Source organism: Delphinus delphis, chromosome 19 (assembly GCF_949987515.2).
Source record: "Delphinus delphis chromosome 19, mDelDel1.2, whole genome shotgun sequence".
Classification (NCBI taxonomy): domain Eukaryota; kingdom Metazoa; phylum Chordata; class Mammalia; order Artiodactyla; family Delphinidae; genus Delphinus; species Delphinus delphis.
Window position 1 is genome coordinate 22,418,830 of NC_082701.1, and position 21,409 is coordinate 22,440,238.

The following is a 21,409-nucleotide window of genomic DNA, read 5'->3' on the forward strand; positions in this document are numbered from 1 at the left end:
TTCCTCTTAGAAAGTCTTCTTATTTGATATAAATTAAGTTAGAAATTTGACCTTTTAATTTACATTTTGTATTGCTATTTCCCTTCTTTACATTATACTGAAAATAAGCATACAAGTAACATTTTAAGGCCTGGCTATATTTATTTTGTGGATTTTTCTTAAAATATCTTGTCCATAGAAAGATTAAAAAATGCAAGTAGCAGTTGAGCGTATTATTGCCAAGAAGTACTTATGTTCAGTTGATTGTAATTGAGATCAGCTGCTGCCATTTTAAGTTAGAGGAACAGATCCTTCAAATGGACTTTGATTGAGTGCCAACTTTAAAAAAATTGTTTGGTAAATGAAAGAGAGACTGTTTAATTTCTTTAGCTGAAGAAAAATGGGAGCACCTTAGCTAGGCATATCAAGGCAAGCTTTCTTTGTTGTAGATAGAGAACATTTAAATTCAATATAGGGTTTTAAAATGTTGTCAAGTTTAGATAGGTAGAACTAGTAAAATAAGTGTGTACCCTCCAGCTGGCATGGTTTCAGCTCAGGTTTGTTTTTTTATCCTCCTCTACTGAAGTGCCAGGAAAGAATTCAGAGAATTTAAATGTTTGAATATGCATAACTGAATGGTGCCAAGCTCATAATGATCTGAATCTTAAGGAAGCAGCGTTAGTATTCTCAATGAAAATTCATACAGTAGAGAGGATTTGGAGAGTGATTCATATAAAACATTAAATTTTTTTACATACATAAAATATTTTCTTCAGAACTAGCTAAGGTACATTTCTCAATTTGTTCTCCTATAGCAGTAGGAAATACCTGGAGTCGTGTAAACCCGTTTAATTTTAGAGTATAAAAGAATGGGGAGTTGTATTAATTTCGTGTTTTAAGGAGTCAGAACAGATAGATTTGGCCTTCCAGGTATATACATAGCTTAATTTTGCCCTTAGATAGAGAAGCATTTCTTGATTTTTATCTTATTTGGAGAGTATAATATTGTTTCTTTAGAAACTAATAGTTGTGAACTTGACTGTCAGCTCCTTCTAGGGCTGTATGCTGGTGACAGGGTGATAAATGGGTTAATAGGAGAGATACCATTTTTTAACCCAGCTAATCTCATCTAGTACCTATTTATGATTGCCTTCTGGAAGACTGTTTTACATATCTGTAGCCAAAATCTTGGTGCTTTCAGGTAAAATCAGAAAATGATTTGAAGGCGTGAAGTTGTTGCTTCTTTGTGTAAGTTTCTCATTGATGAAAAAGGCCATCTTGTGATATGTGCAGTAACCCAGAAAGATCTATTGGCGTGTGTCTTTTTTAAACTAAAGCACTGCCTTTTAAACAGAAATAATTTATTTTAAAACCTATTTGAAATCTTTGTAATATTTTTTAAAATGAGAAATCAGTAAGAAAAACGGCTGAAAACTGTTTTTTTACTGTTCTGCACTTCAAGGGTTGGTGAAATCATTAGCACTTAAGCCAGTGCAAGGAATGCACCTCCCTACACAGTGCAGGGATTAGTATTGTCATCAGCTTCTGCAAGAGAAATACGAAACTTTTGAGTGCCTGAACTCAGGTCCTGACAGGTAAAGAGTCTTTTAATTTATCATTAATAGTTGATGGCTTGGGCATAACCACATAGAGAATGATCACTTGAAAGTTTTGTACCAACTTTTGCCTTAGTATACTCTGTCAGGTATGTGTTTGCAGAATTAGCTGTGTAAGAAAAAGTTTTTCCATTGGTTACATCATATTTCATGCAGAGTTCTAATATATAGTTTCAGATCCACCAGCATCACTTTGGTTTATCCATAGAAGGCATGTAAATTTTAACACATTTATTCTTAAAGTAGGATTGTATATTTCAGTGTTACGCATATGTGCGTGTGTGTTTAATGGAAGGATAAAACAAACAGCTTAGAAATACTGCCAAATATTAATTTTGAGCAAAACTATTCACTTCAAAAATAGGAAACGTTCCTCACACTTGATCATAAGCTTTTATCCAACTGTTAGTAATCTATATTCTGTCATACAGTTATGTGTGGATTAGTAAAAACATTAATAAACCATCTTCTCTTTGCAATAGAATTGTTCATGGCATTGTTCTGAAAATACATATGTGACTAATTAAGTGCTAGCCCTCAAAGTCAGGAGGATTGAAAGAGAAGGGAATATAGTCCTTTCTAATACAAATGTATTGAAATATATCGTATTTCATAAGGAAATTTTCAAAGAAGTCTGAGTATAACTTTAGTTACACAAATAACAATATAGGGTAGTGGCCTAAAACCAAAGTTACTGTGGGGTTAAGCAAATAACAACCTTGAATGAATTGGGCTGGATGTAGGAAAATAAGAATGTTGGGGCAGAGGCTGAACCAAAGAGTCCATGTCTCACGTAAATCTACTAACATTTTAAAGAACTTTTTCTGGCCAAACAGAACATTTTTGTGGGCCATATTGAGTTCTGTTGATTTTGCAACCTCTAAAGAGGGATTCCAGAGAACTGTGGTGTGTATGCATATTCTTATCACTTGGACATGAAGATAAGACTTGAACATAGTTAGATCCCTGGTTGGGGAACTAAGATCCCACATGCCACGCAGTGCGGCCCCCCCCCCCCCAAAAAAAGAAACTTCCCTGGTGGCGCAGTGGTCAAGAATCTGCCTGCCAATGCAGGGGACACGGGTTCGAGCCCTGGCCCAGGAAGATCCCACATGCCACAGAGCAACTAAGCCCGTGTGCCACAACTACTGAGCCTGTGCTCTAGAGCCCGTGAGCCACAATACTGAGCCTGCGTGCCACAACTACTGAAGCCCACGTGACTAGAGCCCATGCTCTGCAACAAGAGAAGCCACCACAGTAAGAAGCCCACGCACCATAACGAAAAGTAGCCCCCACTCTCAGCAACTAGAGAAAGCCCGTGCATCAGCGAAGACCCAATGCAACCAAAAATAAAGAAAGAAAAAGGAAAACAGGGCTTCCCTGGTGGCACAGTGGTTGAGAGTCCGCCTGCTGATGCAGGGGACACGGGTTCGTGCCCCGGTCCGGGAAGATCCCACATGCCGTGGAGCAGCTGGGCCCGTGAGCCATGGCCACTGAGCCTGCGCGTCCGGAGCCTGTGCTCTGCAACGGGAGAGGCCACAACAGTGACAGGCCCGCGTCCAGGAAAAAAAAAAGAAAAAGTGTTTTTTTAAAAAAAAAAAAAGAGAAAAAACCCTTACGAGATTCTTCTAAGTTCTTAATTGAAACTGATATAAATTATGTATATTATGCCATATCACTATTAAATATGTTAAGCAAATTGTTTTAGTTTGCTATATGAGTTCCAGTGGTATGTACTTTAAAAAAATTCAGAATCTAGCATAATAGCTCTTTTAGGTAGCTTTTAGTTTTTCGAGCACTAAAATGGCATTGTTTTTGAGAACTTGTTTTTATTTTGTCTCTCGTTTATTTACTATTCCCAGGTGTATTGAGTTTGGGGATTTTATTTATTTGTTTGTTTATTTATTTTACTTAGAACTCCCAGATTCTCTGGGGTGTTCTTCTTTTCTTTATTTTTTAAATCTTTTGACCATGCTGCGCAGCATGTGGGATCTTAGTTCCCCAACCAGGGATCGAACTTGCATCCCTTGCATTGGCAGGGCAGAGTCTTAACCACTGGACTGCCAGGGAAGTCCCTGGGATTTTTTTTTTTTTTTTTTTGGCCACACCGTGAGGCTTGTGGGATCTTATTTCCCTGACCAGGGATTGAGCCCAGGCCCATGGTAGTGAAAGTCCCAAGTCCTAACCACTGGACTGCCAGGGAACTCCCGAGTTTTGGGAATTTTGAAAATAAAGTCTGTTATATGCTATTACTGTTCTGAAGAATAGATGAATTAATGCATAAGCTAACCATAGTGTCCAGGCTACATTGAGGAACCAAATATTTTCCCAGTTCTTTGGTAACTATCAGAGCTGCCTGCTTTCTGAATTAAATTTTGTTGATTTTATTTTTTTAATTAAAATCTTTATTTTTTAGGGTTTTAAGTTCAGTGCAAAATAGAGTAGAAAGTACAGAGATTTCTCATATAGCCCCTGTCCCCACACATACAGCCTGTCCCACTATCAGCATCCCAAACCAGAGTAGTACATCTGTTACAGTCAATGAGCCTACATTAACCTCATTATCACCTAAAGTCCATAGTTTACCTTACAGTTCACTCTTGCTGTGATACATTCCATGGGTTTTGACAAATGTATAATGACATGTATCTACCATTATAGTCTTGTACAGAGTTTTTTTGTTTTGTTTTGTTTTTTTGCGGTACGCGGGCCTCTCACTGTTGTGGCCTCTCCCGTTGTGGAGCACAGGCTCCGGACACGCAGGCTCAGCAGCCATGACTCACGGGCCTAGCTGCTCCGCAGCATGTGGGATCTTCCCGGACCGGGGCACGAACCCGTGTCCCCTGCATCGGCAGGCGGACTCTCAACCACTGCGCCACCAGGGAAGCCCTGTACAGAGTTTTTCAGTACTCTAAAAATCTTCCGTGCTCTGCCTATTTACCCATCCCTCCCCTTGGCAATCACTAATCTTTTTACTATAGTTTTGTCTTTTCTAGAATTAGGTGGAGTCATGCCTTTTCAGATTGGCTTCTTTCACTTAGTAATATGCATTTCTTCCATGTCTTTTCATTGCTCAGTAGCTCACTTCTTTTTAGCTCTGAATAATATTCCCTTGTCTGTATGTGTCAGTTTTTTTTTCCATTCACCTGCTGAAGGTCCTCTTGGTTGTGTCCAAGATTTGGCAGTTATGAATAAAGGTGCTGTAAATATCCATGTATAGGGTTTTGTGAGGACATAAGCTTTGAACTCCTTTGGCTAAATATCAAGGAGCATGATTCCTGGATCCTATGATAGAAGAGTGTGTTTAGTTTTGTAAGAAACTGCCAAACTGTCCTCCAAAGTGACTGTCATTTTGGATTTCAATCAGCAATGAATGAGAGTTCCTGTTGCTCCACATACTCCCCAGCATTTGTTGTTGTGTCTTGGATTTTGGCTATTCTATAAGTGTGCAGTGGTATGCCATTATTTTAATTTGCAGGACCCTAATGACTTCATGTTGATCATCTTTTCATATGCTTACTTGCCATCTGTATATCTTCTTTGGTGAGATATCTGTTTAGGTCTTTTGCACAATATTAGCTGGATTGTTCTTTTTTTTATTGTTGAGTTTTAAGAATTCTTTGTACATTTTGGATAACCGTCCTTTATCAGGAGTGTCTTTCACAAATATTTTCTCCTACCCTGTGGCTTGAATTCTTATTCTCTGTAATGTTGTCCTTCTCAGAGCGGAAGTTCTTAATTTTAATGAGGTCCGGGTTGTCATTTATTTCTTTCATGGATTGTGTCTTTGGTGGTGTTGTATGTGAAAAGTCATCACCATACCTAAGGTCAATTAGATTTTCTCCTATGTTATCTTCCAGGAGTTTTATGGTTTTGCATTTTACATTTAGGTCTATAATCCATTTTGAGTTAATTTTTATAAAAAGGGTAAGGTCTGTCTAGATTGATTTTTTTTTCTTTTTTTTGCATGTGGATGTCCAGTTTCCAGCACCATTTGTTGAAAAGATAGGTCCATTGTATTGCTTTTGCTCCTTTGTCAAGATCAGTTGACTATATCTATGTGGGTCTATTTCTAGGCTGTCTGTTTTGTTCCATTGATCTATTTTTCTCTTGTTTCTCCAGTACCACATCATCTTGATTACTGTAGCTTTATAATAAGTCTTGATATTGGGTAGTGTCCTCTGACTTTGTCTCCTTCAGTATTGAGTTGGGCATTCTGGATTGTTTGCCTCTCCATATAAACTTTAGAGTCAATTTAAAAATATCCACAAAATAACTTTCTGGGATTTTGATTGGGATTGGTATTGAGTCTGTAGATCAGGTTGGGAACAAGAAATATCTTGACAGTATTGAGTCTTCTTATCCATGAACATGAAATATCTTTTTATTCATTTACTTCTTTGGTATCTTTCATCAGATATGAATCTTGTACATATTTTGTTAGAGTTATACCTAAGCATTTCATTTTGGGGGGTGATAATGTAAATGATAATTTTTTTTAAGTTGTTTATTTATTTTTGGCTGTGTTGGATCTTTGCTGCTGCGTGTGGGCTTTCTCTAGTTGTGGCAGGTGGGGGCTACTCTTCTTTGCGATGCGTGGGCTTCTCACTGTGGTGGCTTCTCTTGTTGCGGAGCACGGGCTCTAGGCGTGCGGGCTTCAGTTGTTGTGGCTCGCCGGCTCTAGAGCGCAGGCTCAGTAGTTGTGGCACATGGGCTTAGTTGCTCCGCGGCATGTGGGATCTTCCCGGACCAGGGCTCGAACCTGTGTCCCCTGCATTGGCAGGTGGATTCTTAACCACTGCGCCACCAAGGAAGTCCCTAAAATATAATTAAAAAAAATTTTCAGATACCACTTATTCATTGCTGGTATATGGGAAAGCAATTGACTTTAATGTGTTAACCTTGTATCCTGCAACTTTGAACTTTGTATCCTGAAACCTTGCTTTAATCGCTTATTCGTAACAGGAGTTTTTTGTTGATTATTTTGAATTTTCTACATGACCATATCATCTGTGAACAAAGACAGTTTTATTTCTACCTTTCCAGTATGTATACCTTTTGTTTCCTGTCCTTTTCTTGTCTTGTTGCATTAGCTAGAACTTCCAGTATGATGTTGAAAAGTAGAAGTGAGAAGGGACATCCTCGCTTGTTCCTCATCTTAGCTGGAAAGCTCAGAGTTTCTCATTAAGTATGATGTTAACTGTAGGGTTTTTGTAGATATTCTTTATCAAGTTGAAGAAGTTCATCTTTATTCCTAGTTTGCTGAGTGTTTTTATCATGAATGGATGTTGGATTTTGTCAAATGTTTTTTCTGCATCTATTCATTTGATCGTGTGATTTTTCTTCTTTAGCCTGTTTCTGTGATGGAGTACATTAATTTAATTTTGAACATTGAAACCGCCTTGCATGTTGCTAATATTTTGTTGAGAATTTTACATCTATGTTTATAAGAGATATTTATTGGTCTGTAGTATTCTTGTAATGTGTCTGATGTTGATATTAGGGTAATGGCTGGCCTAATAGAATGAGTTAGGAAGTGTTCCCTCTGCCTCTATCCTCTGGAAGAGATTGTAGAAAACGGGTATAATTTCTCTTAAATGTTTGGTAGAATTCACAAGTGGACCCATCTGGGCCTGGTGTTTTCTGTTCTGGAAGGTTATTTCTTCTTTGACCTGTGTCTTATCTAGACATGTGTTTAGTCTCCAAGTATTTTAGTATTTTTTCAAGCTATTTTTCTTTTATTGATTTCTAATTTAATTCCATTGTAGTCTGAGAGCAGACAGTTTATAATTTTTTATTCTTTTAAATTAGTTAATGTGTGTTTTATGACCCAGAGTGTGGTCTGTCTTGATGAATGTTCCATGTGAGCTTGAGTAGAATGTATAATGAGCTATTGTTTGATGAAATAGTCTATAGATGTCAATTATATCCAGTTGATGGATGGTGCTGTTTAGTTCAGCTGTAACCTTACTGAGTTACTGCTGCTGGATCTGCGTGTTTCTTACAGAAGGGTGTTAAAATCTCCAACTGTAATAGTAGATTCATATATTTCTCCTTGCTATTCTGTCAGCTTTTGCCTCATGTATTTTGACACTCTGCTGTTAGAGGCATACATGTTAAGGATTGTTATGTCTTCTTGGAGTATTGCCCCTTTTATCATTATGTAATTCCCCTTTTTTATCCCTGATAAGTTTCCTTCTTCTGAAGTCTGCTCTGTCTGAAATTAATATAGTTACTTCCACTTTCTTTTGATTAATGTTAGCATAATATATCTTTTCCCCATCTGTTTATTTTTCTAATGAAACATATTTTAAAATTCTTTTATTTATTGTAAAAAAAATTATTTATTTATTGGCTGCGTTGGGTCTTCATTGCTGCGTGCAGGCTTTCTCTAGTTGCGGCGAGCAGGGGCTACTCTTTGTTGTGGTGTGCGGGCTTCTCATTGCTGTGGCTTCTCTTGTTGTGGATCATGGGCTTCAGTAGTTGTGGCTCACGAGCTCTAGAGCGCAGGCTCAGTAGTTGTGGCACATAGGCTTAGTTGCTCCATGGGTTGTGGGATCTTCCTGGCCCAGGGATCGAACTCATGTCCTCTGCATTGGCAGGCAGATTCTTAACCACTGCACCACCTGGGAAGTCCCATCTCTTTATTTTTAGTTTATATGTGTCTTTATATTTAAAGTGGGTTTCTTGTGGACAGCATGTAGTTAGGTCTTGTTTTTTGATCTGCTCTGACAGTCTGTTGTTTCATTGGTGTATTTATACCATTGATACCTTTTATGTTTTGTTTTTTTTTTTCTTTTGCGGTACGCGGGCCTCTCACTGCCGCGGCCTCTCCCGTTGCGGAGCACAGGCTCCGGACGCGCAGGCTCAGCGGTCATGGCTTACGGGCCCAGCCACTCCGCGGCATGTGGGATCTTCCCGGACCGGGGCACGAACCCGTGTCCCCTGCATCGGCAGGCGGACTCGCAACCACAGCGCCACCAGGGAAGCCCCCTTTTATGGTTTTAATTGAACATTATATGATGCCATTTTCTCTCCTTTCTTAGCATATCAATTATATTCCTTTTTTTAAGTTTTTTTAGTGATTGCCTTAGAGTTTGCAGTATACATTTACTACTAATCTAGTCCACTTCCAAATAAAACTATACTGCTTCACAGGTAGTGTGAGTACCTTATAATAACAAAATATTCCTAATTCTTCTCTCCCATTCCTTGTGTCATTGCTGTCATTCATTTCCCTTACACATTTGCATCCACACAGAAGCCAACATAATCAAATACATTGCTGCTGTTACTATTTTGAACAAACTATTATCTTCAAGATCAATTAGGAATAAGAGAAGTAAACATTTTTATTTTTCTCTCATTTACTCATTCTCTGATGCTCTTCCTTTCTTTATTGTAGATCTCAGTTTTTGACTTATATAATTTTCCTTCTCTTTAAAGAACTTTTAACATTTCTTGTAAAGCATGTCTACTGGCAACAGATTCCCTCAATTTTTGTTTGTCTGAGAAAGTCTATTCTCACTTTGTAAAAAGACTTTATTTTTTAAGAGCAGTTTAGGTTCACAAAAAGATTGGTTTTCCTTCACTTTGAAGGACAATTTTGAAAGGTACAGGATTCTAGGTTAGTAGTTTTTCTCTCTTGACACTTTAAAGATTTCCTTCCACTCTTTTCTTGCTAGTATGGTTTCTGAGAAGTTGAATGTAATTCTTATCTTTGGTCCTCTGTAGGTAAGGTGTTTTTCTTTTCCTCCAGCTTCTTTCAAGATTTTTTTTTTCTCTAGCTTTGATTTTCTAAATTTTGACTCTAATATGCCTAGGTGTAATTGTTGTTGTTTTTTTTTTCTTTCCCCTCCGTTATCCTTCTCTGAGCTTCCTGGATCTGTGGTTTGGTTTCTGACATTAATTTGGGGAAATTCTTAGTTATTGCTTTAAATATTGCTTCTGTTTCTTTCTCTTTTTCTTCTCCTTCTGGTATTCCTGTTACATGTACGTAACACCTCTTGTACTTTTCCCATAGTTCTTGGATATTTTGTTGTGTTTTTGTTTTTTTCAGTCTTTTTTGTCTTTGCTTCTCAGTTTTGGAAGTTTCTAGTGTCAAGTCCTCAAGAGCAGAGATTCCTTTCCCAGCTGTGTCTAATAATGAGCCCATCAAAGATATTATTTATTTTCTGTTACAGTGTTTTTGATCTCTAGCATTTCTTTTTATTTCTCAGAATTTCCATGTCTCTGCTTGCATTATCCATTGTTAGATATTAATCGTACAGGTCTGATAATTCCAACATTCCTGCCATATCTGATTCTAGTCTTGATGCTTGTTCAGTGTCTTTAAGCGGTGTTTTCTGCCTTTTAGTGTGCCTTGCCATTTTTTGTTGAAAGGCAGACATGATGTACTAGGTAAAAGGAACTGCAATAAATAGGACTTTAATAATGCAGTGGTAAGGTAAGAGGGGAGCGGAAGCATTCTTTAGTCCTATGATTAAATCTTAGTCTTTCCGTGAGCTTGTGCTCCTGGTCTGTGAGCTTCACTGGTGCTTCTCAGGTTTTCTTACCCCCTTAGGTAGAATATTTCTTACCCCCTTAGGTAGCCCCCTTAGGAGGGGCTGGTGTTGGGCATTTACTTTACCCCAGGTAGGTTAGGCTCTGATGGAACCCCAGCAGGTTAAACTCTGGTAAAATAGTTTCTTCTGAGGGCAGGTTTTGTTAAGAACAGAATATTCTAGCATATTTCAGAATGGTTTCTTTTCCCCTCCCCTTGCCGGAAGCATGAGAGGATTTTTCTCTGATATTTACTTTTAGGACCTGGTACAGCTCCTGAAGGTAAGACTCATAAAAAGCATGAGGGTCTCCCTATGACTGGGTCCTCCTGGAATTTTAAACTCTCAAGCTTGTCCACACTGAGCCTCCAGCACTTCATCAATTACAGTTCAGGTATTCCTACCCCAGCACTAGTTGCCAGGGGTGATTTCTTCTTGTGGGTTTCTGCCCAGGTATGTTGTGATTTTCTGTATCTGCCTGTCTCCAGTTTTTTCAGCAGTGGTTTGCTCTTTGTCCTCACTTCTCTGGTGGATCTAAGGAGAGTTGTTGATTTTTCAGTTTCTCCAGATTTTACTTGTGTTGTTAGGATGGAGTGGCAACTTCTAGGCTCCTTACATGTAAGACCAGATATCAGAAATCCTCCTAGTGATTTTAGTTTTATTTCCAATATAAAAGGTTGCATTCTTAAAATATAAAAGCAATATGTGCCCTTTTGTAGACATGTGCTTTCATTTCTCTTGGGTAAATACCTGGGAATAGGGACTTCCCTGGTGGCACAGTGGTTAAGAATCTGCCTGCCAATGCAGGGGACACGGGTTCGATCCCTGGTCCGGGAAGATCCCACATGCCGCAGAGCAACTAAGCCCGTGTGCCACAACTACTGAACCTGCACTTTAGAGCCTGCGAGTCACAACTACTGAAGCCCGCTCACTCTAGGGCCTGCATGCCGCAACTACTGAGCCCGCGTGCTACAGCTACTGAAGCCTCCGCGCCTAGAGCACGTGCTCCACAACAAGAGAAGCCACCGCAATGAGAAGCCCGCACACTGCAAAGAAGAGTAGCCCCTACTCACCACAGCTAGAGAAAGCCCACGCGCAGCAACGAAGACCCAATGCAGCCAAAAATAAATGAATGAATGAATGAATGAATAAAAACACTTAAAAAAAATACCTGGGAATACAATGGCTGCATAATATGGTAAATGGAGAATTTTTAAAGAAACTGCCAGTTTTCTCAAATGGTTGTACATTTTATATCCCCATCAGCTGTGTGAGATCCAGTTGCTCCATATCCTTGCTAATGTTTCTTTTTTTTTTTTGCGGTACGCGGGCCTCTCACTGTTGTGGCCTCTCCCGTTGCGGAGCACAGGCTCCGGACGCACAGGCTTAGCGGCCATGGCTCACGGGCCCAGCCGCTCCACGGCATGTGGGATCTTCCCGGACCGGGGCACGAACCCGTGTCCCCTGCATCGGCAGGCGGACTCTCAACCACTGCGCCACCAGGGAAGCCCTCATGAAACTTTTATATTTTCTTCTAAGAGTTTTATAGTGTTAGTTCCCACATTTAGGTCCCTTTTATAGTGTTAATTCCCACATTTTGATCCATTTTTGTATATGGTATAAGGGGTTCAACTTCTTTCTTTTGCATGTGGATATCCAGTTTTCCAAATACTATTTTTTGTTTGTTTGTTTTTTCAGTACGCAGGCTTCTCACTGCTGTGGCCTCTCCCGCCACGGAGCACAGGCTCCGGACGCTCAGGCTCAGCAGCCATGGCTCACGGGCCCAGCCGCTCCGCGGCATGTGGGATCTTCCCGGACCGGGGCCCGAACCCGTGTCCCCTGCATCGGCAGGCGGACTCTCAACCACTGCGCCACCAGGGAAGCCCTCCAAATACTATTTTTTGAAGACTTCCCTTTTCCCCAATGAATGAATGGTTTTAGCACCCTTGTTGAAAATCGTTTGACTATATGTGCAAGAGTTTATTTCCGGGCTCTCCATTCTATTCCATTGGTCTATATGTCTGTCTTGATGCCAGTACCACACTTTTTGGGGTTAGGGTAGCCTTGTAATCAGGAAATGTGAGACTTCCAACTTTGTTCTTTTTCCAGATTGTTTTGGCTCTCCAGGGTCCTTTGAGATTCTGTTTGAATTTTTGGATGGGTTTTAAAATTTCTGCAAAAAACACTGTTGGGCTTTTGAGAGGGATTGCATTGAATCTACATATAGATCACCTTGGCTATTGTGGACATCAAACAATATTAAGTCTTCTAATCCATGAACAAGGAATATCTTTCCATTTATTTGTATCTTTAACTTCTTTGAGCAACATTTTGTAGTTTTTAGTGTACAAGTCTTTCACCTCTTTGGTTAAAGTTTTTCCCTAAGTATTTTATGTTATTTTTGATGCTATTGTAAATAGAATGTTTTATTAATTTCCCTTTGAGATTGTTCATTATTTTTAAAATAACTTTATTTATTTATTTATGGCTGCATTGGATCTTCGTTGCTGTGTGCAGGCTTGCTCTAGTTATGGCGAGCGGGGGCTACTCTTCATTGTGGTGTGCGAGCTTCTCATTGTGGTGGCTTCTCCTGTTGTGGAGCACGGGCTCTAGGCCCGTGGGCTTCAGTAGTTGTGGCATATGGGCTCAGTAGTTGTGGCTCACGGGCTCTAGAGTGCAGGCTCTGTAGTTGTGGGGCACAGGCTTAGTTGCTCTGCGGCATGTGGGATCTTCCCAGACCAGGGCTCGAACCCATGTCCCCTGCATTGGCAGGTTGATTCTTTTTTTTTTAAAATAAATTTATTATTTATTTATTTATTTTATTTTTGGCTGTGTTGAGTCTCCGTTGCTGTGCACGGGCTTTCTCTAGTTGCAGCCAGTGGGGCTACTCTTTTTTGTGGTGTGTGGGCTTCTCATCGTGGTGGCTTCTCTTGTTGTGGAGCACGGGCTCTAGGCATGTGAACTTAAGTAGTTGTGGCACGCGGGCTCTGTAGTTGTGGCACGTGGGCTCAGTAGTTGTGGCTCACGGACTCTAGGGCGCAGGCTCAGTAGTTGTGGCGCATGGGCTTAGTTGCTCCGTGGCATGTGGGTTCTTCCCAGACCAGGGCTCGAACCCGTGTCCCCTGCATTGGCAGGTGGATTCTCAACCACTGTGCCACCAGGGAGGCCTGGCAGGTGGATTCTTAATCACTGCGCCTCCAGGGAAGTCTTGAGATTGTTCATTGTTAGAGTATGGAAAAGCAACTGATTTTTTTTTTTTAAAGAAGGTTATCTCCCTTTTAAATTTATTATTTATTTATTTATTTATGGCCGTGTTGGGTCTTCGTTGCTGCGTGCAGGCTTTCTCTAGTTGCGACGAGAGGGAGCTACTCTTTGTTGCGGTGCGTGGGCTTCTCATTGCGGTGGTTTCTCTTGTTGCGGAGCACGGGCTGTAGGTACGTGGGCTTCAGTAATTGTGGCACGCAGACCCAGTAGTTGTTCCTCACGGGCTCTAGAGCGCAGGCTCAGTAGTTGTGGTGCACAGGCTTAGTTGCTCCGCGGCATGTGGGATCTTCGCGGACCAGGGCTTGAACCCGTGTCCCCTGCATTTGCAGGCGGATTCTTAACTACTGCGCCATCAGGGAAGCCCCCTACAAAGCCATTTCTTAATGTTGCACATATTGGTTATCCCTCCCTTTTTTGGCTGTTATAAACAGTAGCGCAAAAGACATCTTTTGTGAACCAGTGTGACAGGTTTTGAATAGCTGTATTGCCGGTTTACTGGATGTTATTATGAATCTTTCTATTTTTTCTCATCTGAGAAATGAAAAATATATTGTTTACATTTGAACTTTTTATTAATAGAGTTGAATATCATTTCATATACTATTGGCCTTTTAATTTTTTTGGTAACAATTTTATATTTGTAATTTTTTTGGCCTATTTTTGTATTGCTTTGAACATACATGATATATATTGTAGGTACACCCTTTGTTATCTATCATTGCAAAATTTCATTGTGTCTGTCTTTTGTGTTTTAACTTTGCCGTATTAGTTAAATCTGTCAGTTGAGTGAATTTTTTAAGTTAGCTTTCTCCCACCTTGCTAATCTGCAGCTAACTGAAAGGCGCATTTTGGTTTAGAATTCTCTTTTGTCGTGTCTTTCTAGATTTTTATATTCTAGTTAATGTTTCTGGACTTGATTCAGTCTGTGGTATCATGAGTCTACAAATTAAAATTTCTAATTAGCATCCTGTGACCATTCAGTCACTTGAGACTTATCCAGAAATCTTAGAACTTGCCTTAAAATAACGCATAATAGGATTTATATTACCTATACTGAGTATGAGTTGTCTACTCTTCTACCCGCTTTCCCTTGGAAAGAGGAAAGTGAGACCATTTCAAATAGAAACTAAAACTTTCTCATATCTTTTAATCCAGATATATTAACAGTTGATCCTTTTTTTTGTTTTTTTTTTTTTGGCCACACCGTGTGTCTTGTGAAATCTTAGTTCCCCGGCCAGGGATTGAACCCAGGCTCTTGTCAGTGAAAGCCCGGAGTCCTAACCACTGGACCGCCAGGGAATCCCCTACAGATTGTGTCTTTAGATGCTTTGACAACCGTAAACAATTCAGTGACAATTTTGGTGAGTAGGTTGTTTTTTTTTTCCTCCCCACATTTTCCTATTTTCCTCTTTAATGGAACTTTACTCTGAAGGTATATATATTCTAACATTTAAGCACTGGTTCCAAAACCTACATTATTTGGCTGCTTTATAAACATTTAACATTTTGGTTTATTTAAGTCTTTTTTTTTTTTTTGGCTGGGCCACACAGCTTGCAGGATCTTAGTTCCGCGACCAGGGATTGAACCTGAGCCCACAGCAGTGAAAGCACCGAGTCCTAACCACTGGACCGCCAGGGAATTCCTTATTTAAGTCTTATTGATGTGTACATAAATAATTATTTATGTAAGCATCATAATTAATGTTAGAATCAAGTACCTTCGATTATTGTGGAACTGCAAGTAATATTGTACAGAATGTTTCCCTCTATCTCCCAGGTTCTGCCTGTGTGCTCACTTTTCAGATAAATTAACTAAAGGAAGTTTAGTTTATTATTTATTTGAAGCCTTCCCCTCCCCATATCAAAGTTTTTTGTTTTGTTTTGTTTTGTTTGCTTAAGTGGTCATTTGTGTAGTAATTCAAGGAGTTTTTATTTAATATCCATTAAAAAAAAGTTTTTTTTTTCTTTTTGGCCACACTGCGTGGCACGTGGGACCTTAGTTGCCCGACCAGGGATCGAACCCATGCGCCCTGCAGTGGAAGCGTGGAGTCTTTTTTGGCCACACCGGGCGACATGTGGGATCTTAGTTCCCTGGTCAGGGATTGAACCCGTGCCCCCTGCATTGGGAGTGTGGAGTCTTAACCACTGGACCATCAGGGAAGTCCTGAAGCACAGAGTCTTAACCACTGAAACACCAGGGAAGTCCCAATATCCATTTTTAAGTAGTAGTTTGGTAAGTGTGAAAGCATGTCTGAAGTATCCTTTATCTACAAGAAACTTAAAACCAATTGCAAAGACAGTAGAGACAAACAGAAGACATATTTTTCAAGGGAAGAATTTATAAATAGTATTAACATTAAGATAAAACCTCACATTTTTTAAAAAAGATTTATTTATTATTTATTTATTTTATTTATTTTTGGCTGTGTCAGGTCTTAGTTGCGGCATGCAGGATCTTTCGTTACGGCAGGCGGGCTCTTCGTTGTGGTGCACAGGCCTCTCTCTAGTTGTGGGGTGCAGGTTTTTCTCTTCTCTAATTGTGGTTCGCAGGCTCCAGAGCGTGTGGGCTCTGTAGTTTGTGGCATGCGGGCTGTAGTTGAGGCGTGCAAGCTCAGTAGTTGCGGCACGCAGGCTTAGTTGCCGCGCGGCATGTGGGATCTTACTTCCCTGACTACTGATCGAACCTGCGTCCCCTGCATTGTAAGGTGGATTCTCTATCACTGGACCACCAGGGAAGTCCCAAAACCTCACATTTTTAATTCCTGATCTTGTTGGGATTTCTGAGTTTATCTGTGAACTGTGTTCTGCTTTCTATGCAGAATGGATCCTTTTTTTAAAAAATTCTGGCCACACTGCAGCTTGTGGGATTTCAGCTCCCGACCAGGGATTGAACCTGGGCCACAGCAGTGAAAGCACCTAATCCTAACTACTAGACCACCAGGGAACTCCCGGAATGGATCCATTTTAAAATAAGTAATCTTCAGGAGTTCCCTGGTGGCCTAGTGGTTAGGATTCCAGGCTTTTACTGCCATGTTCCAGGTTCAATCCCTGGTTAGGGAACTGAGATCCCGCAAGACATGAGTCATGGCCCAAAAAAAAAAACTGGAGTCCCATTGAATAAATCCTTGCATTAGAAGGAACAAATGATAACAATAGCCAACCTTTTTATTTCTTTTTAGTACAGGTCACAGAGAAAGAACATGAACTTTGCAATTGTACATACTTACATTCTTTCACTTTCACTTTAGTTGGTTTTGAGTGATAGTGAAAGACTCGCTGATGAGGAATAGTTAAGTTTCCATATGGCTGTGTACAAATATAAGGTATATGAGTGTATAATGGTTTTCAAGTTTTATTTGTATTTGGCAAGTTTTAAAACATATTTAAACAGCTTTAAGCTGATATGGATTGCTCTAGTGACTGTTGTTTTAAGAATTTAGATGACTTATCATTTGATTATACAAGGTGTATTTGTCTTCCTAAGTTAGGTTTCCTAACCTTCAGACCAGATCCAACCAAGGGTATCATTTTTCTTAATAATGATAATGTTAATAGTGATGATAATAAAAAAAATGAATTCATTGTTTAGTGTATGCTAGGCACTAAATGCATTACATAATCATATAGCTAACCCTAGGTACAGAGAGGTTATATAACCTACTATAGGTCATAAAATTGGTAACTGATTCAAACCTAGACAGTTCAGCTCCTTGGGTCCATGCACATCATCACACAGTCTACTGCCTGTCATTAAAAACCGCACCATATATATATATGTTTTTTAATAGATTTATTTTATTTTTGGCTGCATTGGGTCTTCGTTGCTGCGTGCGGGCTTTCTCTAGTTGCGGCAAGTGGGGGCTACTCTTTGTTGCGGTGCGCGGGCTTCAGTAGTTGCAGTGCATGGGCTCAGTAACTGTGGCTCGTGGGTTCTAGAATGCAGGCTCAGTAGTTGTGGCGCATGGGCTTAGTTGCTCTGTGGCATGTAGGATCTTCCTGGACCAGGGATAGAACCCATGTCCCCTGCATTGGCAGGAGGATTCTTAACCATGGAGCCACCAGGGCAGTCTCCACACCATATTTTAATTATCTGTTTGTGTCTGTGCTACTTCTTATTAGAATCTAAGTTCCTTAAGGACTAAGAGCCATGATTCATTCTTTTTCACCTGTGGTCTTCCATGGTATCTGATGTATAGTAGGTGTTCAATAAATACGTATTGAGTGAACTAAAGCAAAATGTAAAGAAATGCAGTAATAAGTCTGTCATATTTTTTGGGCTTGAATTTCTTTTTTTTTTTTTAATTTATGTATTATTTATTTTGGACTGTGTTGGGTCTTCATTGCTGCACGCGGGCTTTCTCTAGTTGTGGTGAGTGGGGGCTACTCTTCGTTGTGGTGCACGGGCTTCTCATTGCAGTGGCTTCTTTTCTTGCAGAGCACGGGCTCTAGGCACACGGGCTTCAGTAGTTGTGGCTTGTGGGCTCTAGGGCACAGGCTCAGTAGTTGTGGGGCACAGGATTAGTTGCTCCGCGGCACGTGGGATCTTCCTGGACTAGAGCTCGAATCCATGTCTTCTGCATTGGCAGGCGGATTCTTAACCACTGTGCCACCAGGGAAGTCCCCTGAATTTCTTCATATGCTTATTCTATTGACTTTATGTGTAACAAACAAAATTATATTTGGGACTACTTTTCATTAGCTTTAATTTGTATTTTATTTCCCTTTGAGGAATACAATCAAGATATTTACTAATTGTAAAGATTCTGTACAGTGTTTTAAATATTAAGGAAATGCAGAGTGTAAAAATTGTAAATTACGTACTTTTTAGATTAAATGGAGAGAAAAACTGATTCCATAGCATTATATAATATTGTATTATATGCTATTGTTTTTTCCAGTTTTATTGAAATATAATTAACAAAAAATTATATATCTTTAAGATATACAACTTGATGTTTTGATATACATATACATTGTGAAATAATCATCACAAGCTAATTAACATGTCCATCACCTCACACATTTACCATTTTCTGTTTTTTTTTTTTTTTTTTTTTTTTGTGGTGAGAACACTTAAGATCTACCCTATGAGCAAATTTCAAGCATGCAGTACAGCAACAGATACATTGCTGTACATTAGATTTCCAGAACTTAGTCATCTTGTGTAACTGAAACTTTGTGCCCTTTGACCAATATCTCCCCGTTTCCCCCTCCCTCCAGTTCCTGGCAGCCAGCATTCTACTTTCTGCTTCTGTGGGTTTGATTATTTTAGATTCCACATATGTGATATCATGCAGTATTTGTCTTTCTGTGTCTGGCCTATTTCATTTAGTGTAATGTCCTCCAGATTCATCCATGTTGTCACAAATGGCAGGATTTCCTTCTTTTTTAAGACTGAATAGTATTCCATTGTGTGTATATATATATATATGTCTGTGTGTATATATATATATATACACATATATATATACACATATGTCTGTGTATATATATATACGCACACACACACATAAGCATAACATTTTCATATATATATATATATACACGCACACACACACATAAACATAACATATTTTCATATATATATACATCTATATATGTATATATATACATATTTATATATGTCTGTGTGTATATATATATATATATATATATACGCGCACACACACACATAAACATAACATATTTTCTTTATCCATTCATCCATCACTGACAGACATTTAGTTTGTTTCCATATCATAGCTATTGTGAGTAATGCTGCAATGAACATGGGAGATATAGATTTCATTCCTTTATGTTGTATACCCAAAAGTGAGATTGCTGGATCATAAAATAGTTGTTTTTAATTTTTTGAAGAATCTTCATGCTGTTTTCCATAATGGCTGTACCAATTTACATTCCCACCAACAGTATTTCAGAGGTTCCCTTTTCTCCATATCCTTGCCACCACTTGTTTAGTATGTTTTGTCTTTTTTCATAATACATATGCTTGTTCTTAAATGCTAAACTGAAGAGTTAGTTCTCCAAATCAGTACTTCTTAACTTTTTTTTTTCCAAGATGTTAATAGAAAAGGATGTTTTCTTGGTACACCAGAAAGAAGAGGCTCACACAAGGAGGGTGTCAGAGGCCTCTCATTGCTCAAGACCTGTTGGCTGCCCCAAGGGCCAAGGAAATCAATATTTTGGCAAATCTGTAATTCATATTTGGAACTGCCACAGAATATTGCTTGGAAATTCTCTGCTGTAAATAGTTTCAAACTTTTAGAATTACAAGGGATCTTCTTTTCCAGATCCCTTATAATAAAATATTATTTTATTTTTCTATGTATATATTCTATTATAAATAATAATTTTATAAACATATTTATTTATATATTTTATTTATTTGTGTCTTCTCTTTTTCCTGCCCTTAATCCCCAGATATTTGTCCATTTTATTAGTCTTTTTTTAAACATTTAATTTATTTGGCATTGGGTCTTAGTTGCAGCACACAGGATCTTCATTGTGGTGTGCAGGCTTCTCTCTAGTTGTGGTGTGTGGGCTCCAGAGCACGTGGACTCAGTAGTTGTGGTATGCGGGTTAGTTGCCCCCCGGCATGTGGGATCTTAGTTCCCTGACCAGGGAGCGAACCTGCATCCCCGCCTGCACCCCCAGCATTGGAAGGCGGATTCTTAGCCACTGGACCATCAGGGAAGTCCCTTATTAGTTTTTTCAAAAAACTGACTTTCGATTTTTTAAATCCTCAACTGAATGTTTATTTTCTATTTCGTTAATTTCTGCTCTTATCTTCATTATTTCCTTCTACTTTCTTTGGGTTTATTTTGTAGTTTTTTTTTTAACTTCTTGAGATGGATACTTGACTTATTAATTGCTTTTCTAGTATATTCACTTAAAGCTGTAAATTTTCCTCCTAAAAATATATTGCTTTTAGCTGTATCCCCCACTTTTTTTGGTTTGTTTGTTTTGGGGGAAATTCTCCAGGCAGTGACTGTAGCTCTTGTTGCTCGCTGCTGCTGCTGCTCCTCCTCCTTCACTCCTGTCCTCCCCCCCCACAATAGCTTTGTGAAGGTATATTCAATATTCACATACAATAATCTGTATATATTAAAATGTGTAATTTGGTACTTTTTGACCTATGAATGCAGCAAGGGTAATGAACATATCCATCACCCCCACAGCATTTCCTCATGTCCCTTTGTAATCCATTTCTCCCCTTCTCCTCATCCCCAGGCAACCACTGATCTGCCTCTACAGTTTTTGACATTTAGTGTTTTTTTCATTCAATTTAAAATATTTTGTGATTTTTGATCTGGAATGTTTAGATGTACCTGGAGATTTTCTAGTTTACTTGTATTATGGTCAGGAAACATATGATTTCAGTCCTTTAGACTTTTAAGACTTGCTTTATGACCCAAGATATGGTCAACTTTTAAAATGCTTGTGTGTGCTTCAAAAGAGTATAGCTGTTGGATGTAATGTTTTATGTATGTCTTACTAAGTCAAGTTTGTTAATTTTGTTTAAATCTTCCATTTTTACTGATTTTTTTTTCTCTTGCTTGTTTTGGTCAACGTTTGCACGTAATTTTTTTCTCATTCTTTTTTTTTTTTTTTTGCCGTACACGGGCCTCTCACCGCTGCGCCCTCTCCCGTTGCGGAGCACAGGCTCCAGACGCACAGGCCCAGCGGCCATGGCTTAGGAGCCCAGACGCTCCATGGCATGTGGGATCCTCCCGGACCGGGGCACGAACCCGTGTCCCCTGCATTGGCAGGCGGACTCTCAACCACTGCGCCACCAGGGATGCCCTTTCTCATTCTTTACCTTCACTATTTTCAACCTTTATGTTTTAGGTATATCTCACATAAACGGCTCATTGTACTTTTATTTTTCTTTTTAAATCCAGTCTGAAAATCTTTGCCTTCTAAATAAAGCATTTATTAATCCATTTACGTTTAATGTAACTACTGTTATTTGGCTTTAAATCTACCATTTTCTTATGTACATTCTCACAT

The 21,409-nt window shown here is 39.2% G+C and overlaps 1 protein-coding gene across 2 annotated transcripts in view; it reads left to right on the top strand.

The window, feature by feature from the left end:
• NPEPPS (aminopeptidase puromycin sensitive) overlaps positions 1–21,409 on the top strand; it is a 96,235-nt gene that overhangs the window by 11,694 nt on the left and 63,132 nt on the right. The window contains exon 1 of one of the 2 annotated variants that reach the window (XM_069540081.1): positions 14,640–14,760. The exons of the other annotated variant lie outside the window; for it this stretch is intronic. The gene's annotated coding sequence lies outside the window, so the exon portion shown is untranslated. Of the gene's footprint in view, positions 1–14,639; positions 14,761–21,409 lie in introns of those variants that run through there. 2 annotated transcript variants of the gene reach the window in all.